Source organism: Prionailurus viverrinus, chromosome C1, assembly GCF_022837055.1.
Source record: "Prionailurus viverrinus isolate Anna chromosome C1, UM_Priviv_1.0, whole genome shotgun sequence".
NCBI classification, from domain to species: domain Eukaryota; kingdom Metazoa; phylum Chordata; class Mammalia; order Carnivora; family Felidae; genus Prionailurus; species Prionailurus viverrinus.
This window is the reverse complement of record NC_062568.1, coordinates 18,512,743-18,518,742: the sequence shown is the minus strand read 5'-3', so window position 1 is coordinate 18,518,742 and position 6,000 is coordinate 18,512,743.

Genomic DNA, 6,000 nt, shown 5'->3' with positions numbered 1-6,000 from the left:
TGTGCTAACTGGCTTATCCACTGCCAGCCCTACTCTCCCACTGGAGGAACAACAACAACAAAAGTGTTACCTTTAAAAGAAGAAAAAATTCAAACTCTGTTTCCCTCCTTCCCCAAAGAATTGAGTATTGCACATACATGTCTAAGGAAAGCTTTTGTTTTCTTCCCATTTTTTACCATACTTTTCCTTTCCTTTTCCTTTCCTTTCATTTCCTTTCCTTTCCTTTCCTTTCCTTTTCCTTTCCTTTCCTTTCCTTTCCTTTCCTTTCCTTTCCTTTCCTTTCCTTCTTTTCCTTTCCTTTCCCTCCTTTCCTCTGCACAATTTCTTGCTCCTTCCAATCACTGCCATTGTTGCTGCCTTTAACTTTGCCACTTCTTTTCATCTTCTTTTTTCAGTCTGTATATGAGAAAGTGCCTGACCAGTAGACAAGACAGAAGAGGGTGCCCCGGACTTGTAAAATAGCTCACTTAGTTTTCAATCATGTGTGAGAGGAAACTATTTCCTCCATCTGTGTGTCTAAATGCATATAGGTATATCAGACGCTTTAAGAAAAAAAAAGTCATAGCAATACAGTATATCTTTAAATAGTATGAAAATAACTAAGATTCTCTATAGAGTCAATGTATCAGCTGGGTCTTGTTGAATGGCAAGTGGCAGAAGAGGAACAGAAACTTGCGTAAGCACAAACTATTTATTGTTTCAAGTAAGAGAAAGGCCAAAGGGTGAGTTTTGTTTAGGGCATTGCTAGAATCAAGATTCAAGTAATTTTTTTTAAATAAACTTTAAGAATAGTTTTAGGTTTACCAGGAAGTTGTGAATATAGAAAGTCCCCATATACCATACCTAGTTTTCTCTGTTATTACCATCCTACATGAATATGTACAATTACCAAGTATAATGAACCAATATTGATACATTATTGTTAGCTGAATTCCATACTTTATTCAGATGTCTTTAGTATTTACCTAAGGTCCATTTTTTTTTGTTGTTCCAGGACCCTACATTACAGTTAATCATCATGCCTGTGATGCTTTTACACATTTTCCTTGCTTTTGATGGTATTGACTGTTTTAGGGAGTACTGGTAAGGTATTATGTAGAATGTCCTTCAATTGAAATTTGTCTTATGTTTTTCTCATAATTAGTCTGGGGTCATGGGTTTTGAGGTAGTATTTACCAGGTTTCTCCACTGTAAACTTACTCTTTCCACCCTCCCCCCTTTCCATAGTATATTCTTTGGAAGAAAGTCATGATGTGCAGTACCCACTTAAAGGGTGGGGAATTGTGGTCCACTCCTATAATATGGCATATCTACATATATTATTTGGAATTCTTCTTGACAGGACATGTGTCCATTCTCCTCTGTTTATTTATGTATGTAATCATTTATTTATATCAAATAGACTCATAATATTTATTTTATACTTTGGGTTATATTTTAATACTACTTTATTAATTTTGTGCTCAAATTGTTCTAGCTTTGCATATTTTAGAGAACTCTTTCAATTGGCTTATGCATCTCTTTAATATACCCCATTATTGTAACTTTTTAGTGATGGGGGATACTTTTTTATTTTCTGGCACTGTAAGATTCTCCAGGCTCATCATGTACATTCAGCTTAGTCCTAGCTTTGGCCATTTCTCCAATGGCTATCCGTCTTATTTGAAAATGGTATTAGAAGCCAAGATATTATGCTAGGTGTTCTCAAGGCAATAGGGGTATTGTTGCTTCTAGGTCCTCAGCAGACAGGACAAGGAAATGTAAATGTGTATACTAGAGGTTCAAGTGATTTTATCTGGACTTGGGTTTTCTGTCTTTTTCAACCAGGTCTACATACCGACTCGATTCCTGGACAGAAGTTTTCTTCATACTTGCAAGGTAGCTATGGCAACTCTGGAACTTAAGGCCCAAAAGAACAGAGTAAGAGTCTCTTTATTAGAATTCCCCCCAAATTCCCACCATGTCTCATTGGCTCCTTTTAGGCTGCATGCCAATTCAGGAACTGATCACTGTAACCAAGTGGAATGAACTATTTTTTTAAACTATTTTTTAATGTTTATTTATTTCTGAGACAGAGAGAGACAGAGCATGAGCTGGGAAGGGGTAGAGAGAGAGAGAGAGGGAGACACAGAATCCGAAGCAGGCTCTGGGCTCCAAGCTGTTAGCACAGAACCCGACGCAGGGCTGGAACCCATGAGGTGTGAGGTTATGACCAGAGCTGAAGTTGGATGCTCAACCAACTGAGCCACCCAGGCGACCCAGAATGAACTATTTTTATCAGTTTAAGCTAGGGTCATGTGATCCTCAGAGTCAGAGGATTGATTCTGTTTGAACATGAACCGTGAGTACAGGAGACATGGATTTTCAAATGGTTGATGGTATAAAAAGGGAAAATACAGCTGTATGGTTGAAAAATAATTTCACCACAATTGCCACTACTTCTATGAATTCCAAAATTCTAAAACTGGCTACTGCTTACTTTAAAGTTTTGAAAGAAAATAAGATACTTTTATAGGAAGATGTATCAGTAAATGACTTGGGCTCTATTGGAAGAAAATTAACACTTATAACTTGTGAATATTGAATAGTACTTCACTATATTTTTGCATATGAATATTTTCTGCTTTGAAACTACAAATGGGGAGAATATATCCATTGTCAAATTTCTTTCTGGTTTGCTTTTAAAAATAATTTCACTTTTACAAAAATGGAGCATTTAGGCTGGGATCAAATAAAATCTGTTGTCCTTTGTAGTTGTTGCTTCATAGTGACTGTCTCCATTGGTTTTCTTTATTTACCTCTTTCAGAAACATATTCAAGAGGAAACTAGAGAGCTTGCCATTCATTCATCAAAATATTCAGCTACTTTCTTTTTTTTCCACTTTAATGAAGCTTGTAAAACATTTTTTAAAAAGGAAAGACAATAGAATAGAAGGACTGCATGATAGCAGGACTATAGGATAGCATTATAACTGAAACCACTACTATGATCTGAAGTTTTTGTTTTTCTTAGTAGGGCTTCTACACCCCTTTCATTTTATTTTCTTTTATTTTAAATATAATTTATTGTCAAATTGGCTCGCATACAACACCCAATGCTCATCCCAGCAAGTGCCCTCCTCAATGCCCATCACCAATTTTCCTCTCTCCCCCACCCCTCTATCAACCCTTAGTTTGCTCTCTGTAATTAAGAGTCTCTTGTGGGTTGCCTCCCTCTCTCTCTGTTTGTAACTATTCCACCCCTTTTAAGTTAAACCAGTAACTAACAAAACAAGAATTCCAATGTAAATATATTATTTTAAAAGTCATCCCTTGCAAAGACATACTCGTTTTAAGATATTAGCAGTCACCACAAAAGTTTGCATCTTGTTTTTTATCTGAAGGCAATTTTTGGTTCTGTCTATTTGGTTTTTTTTTTTTTGATGTTTTTATTTATTTTTGAGACACAGAGAGACAGAGCATGAGCAGGGGACGGGCAGAGAGAGAGGGAGACACAGAATCTGAAGCAGGCTCCAGGCTCTGAGTTGTTGGTACAGAGCCCAACGCGGGGCTCGAACTCACGAGCTGTGAGATCATGACCTGAGCTGAAGTCAGACGCGCAGCCGACTGAGCCACCCAGGTGCCCCATGTCTATATTTGTTAAGATTATTTTTGCTTTTATTTTATTGCTCTAACAAATTACACAATTATTGTAGAGATCCAAAGGTTAATAAAATATTAAAGATGGCTCTAAGTTGAACTTTTAAATGTACTGTAGTTTAAGTCACAGTGAAATGTGTTCAAATTATAGTTGAATCAAAAATATCTTAGGTGATTTCTAAATTTAAAATCCATGGAATTGGCATAAGCAAATTGGGAACTCTGAAGCAAAACTTTGGTTATTTGGCATTTTTAAAGAATTAGACTTCTAGGTTAAAAAATAACTTGTTTTTTTTTTTTGTTTTTTTTTTTTTTTTTTTTTTTTTTAGGGGCACCTCGGTGGCTCAGTCAGTTAAGCATCCAACTTCCACTCAGGTCATGGTCTCAAAGTCTGTGAGTTTGAGCCCTGTGCTGACAGCTCAGAGCCTGAAGCTTGCTTTGTGTGTCTTCCTCTCTCTCTGCTCCTCCCCCACTTGCACTCTGTCCCTCTCTCTCTCTCTCCCTCCCTCAAAAATAAATATTAAAATTTTTTTAAATAAAAAAAATAATTTGTTTTATGAGGAGTTTGGTAATTACACTTCTTTGAATTACAGGACTTTAAAAAAAAAGCTTTGTGACAAGTATTTTTCCCCGTTCTCCTCTACCTGAAGTAGTGGATATTGGTTGTAATTTATTCTCTTCTGATTCTATTAAGATCTTCCTCTTTTTGAGGGCTGCATGTTTCTAAAAACATTTAGGGGCACCTGGGTAGCTCAGTCGTGGAGTGTCCGACTTTGGCTCAGGTCATGATCTCACAGTTCGTGGGTTCGAGCCTGGCATTGGGCTCTGTGATGACAGCTCAGAGCCTGGAGCCTGCTTCGGATTCTGTGTCTCCCTCTCTCTCTGCCCCTCCCCCCTCGCGCTCTGTCTCTGCATCTCTCAAAATAATAAATAAACATTAAAAAGAGTAAAAACATTTAAGTTTTTTTCTTAAAAATGTTCCTATATTTGTAAATTTGTTAGAAATATAACATCCAATGTGGGATCAGCACATCATTCAATATTTCAAGTCAATTTTATTAACAACTATTTATTGGAAAGATTTGATATACTAGACATGGTGATAAGTGCTTTTTATATATTCCATTTCATTTACTATTTTCTAACATTTTTATTTAAATTTCAGTTAGTTCACATACAGTGTAATATTAGTTTTGGGTGTACAAAAAAGTGATTCAACGATTCTATATATTACTCAGGCTTATCATGGTAAGTGTACTCCTTAACTCCCATCACCTATTTCACCCATCTCCTCACCCATCTCCCCTCTGGTAACCATCAGTTTATTCTCTATAGTTAAGAATCTGTTTCTTGGTTTGACTCTTTCTTTATTTTTTTCCATTTGCTTGTTTGTTTTGTTTCTTAAACTCCACATATGAGTGAGATCATATGATTATTGTCTTCCTCTGACTGACTTATTTTGTCTAGCATAATACTCTCTAGCTCCATCCATGTTATTGCAAATGGCAAGATTTAATTCTTTTTTATGGCTGAGTAATATTCCATTGTATATATATATACCACATCTTCTTTATCCATTCATTACTCAATGGATGCTTGGGCTGTTTCCATAATTTGGCTCTTATAAATAATGCTGCTATAAACATTAGGGTACATGTATCCCTTTGAATTGGTATTTTGGTATTCTTGGGGTAAATACCTAGTAGTGCAATTGCCGGATCATAGGGTAGTTCTGTTGTTAGATTTCTTGAGAAACTTTAACTTTTTTGAATAAATCAGGATAGAAAACCCAGAAATGAACCCACAACTATATGGTCAACTAATCTTCCACAATGCAGGAAAGATTTTCCAATAGGAAAAAGAGTGTTTCTATAATAAATGGTGTTGGGAAAACTGGACAGCAACATGCAAAAGAATGAGACTGGACCACTGTCTTATACTAAACACAAAAATAAATTCAAAGTGGATTAAAAACCTAAATGTGAGACCAAAAACCACAAAAAATCCTAGAGGAGAATACAGGTAGTAATTTCTTTGACATCAGCCATAGCAACTTCTTTCTAGATATGTCTCCTGAGGCAAGGAAACAAAAATAAAAATAAACTATTGGGGCATCATCAAAATAAAAGCTTCTGGACAGCAAAGGAAACAATCAACAAAACTAAAAGGCAGTGTAAGGAATGGGAGAAGATATTTGCAAATAACATATCTGATAATAGGTTAGTATCCAATATCTATAAAGAACTTAGCAAACTCAATATCCAAAAAACAAATCCAGTTAAGAAATGGGGAGAAGACATGAATAGACATTTTCCCAAAGAAGACATTTCACTCACCGTATTTTGGTAATATAGGTATTAA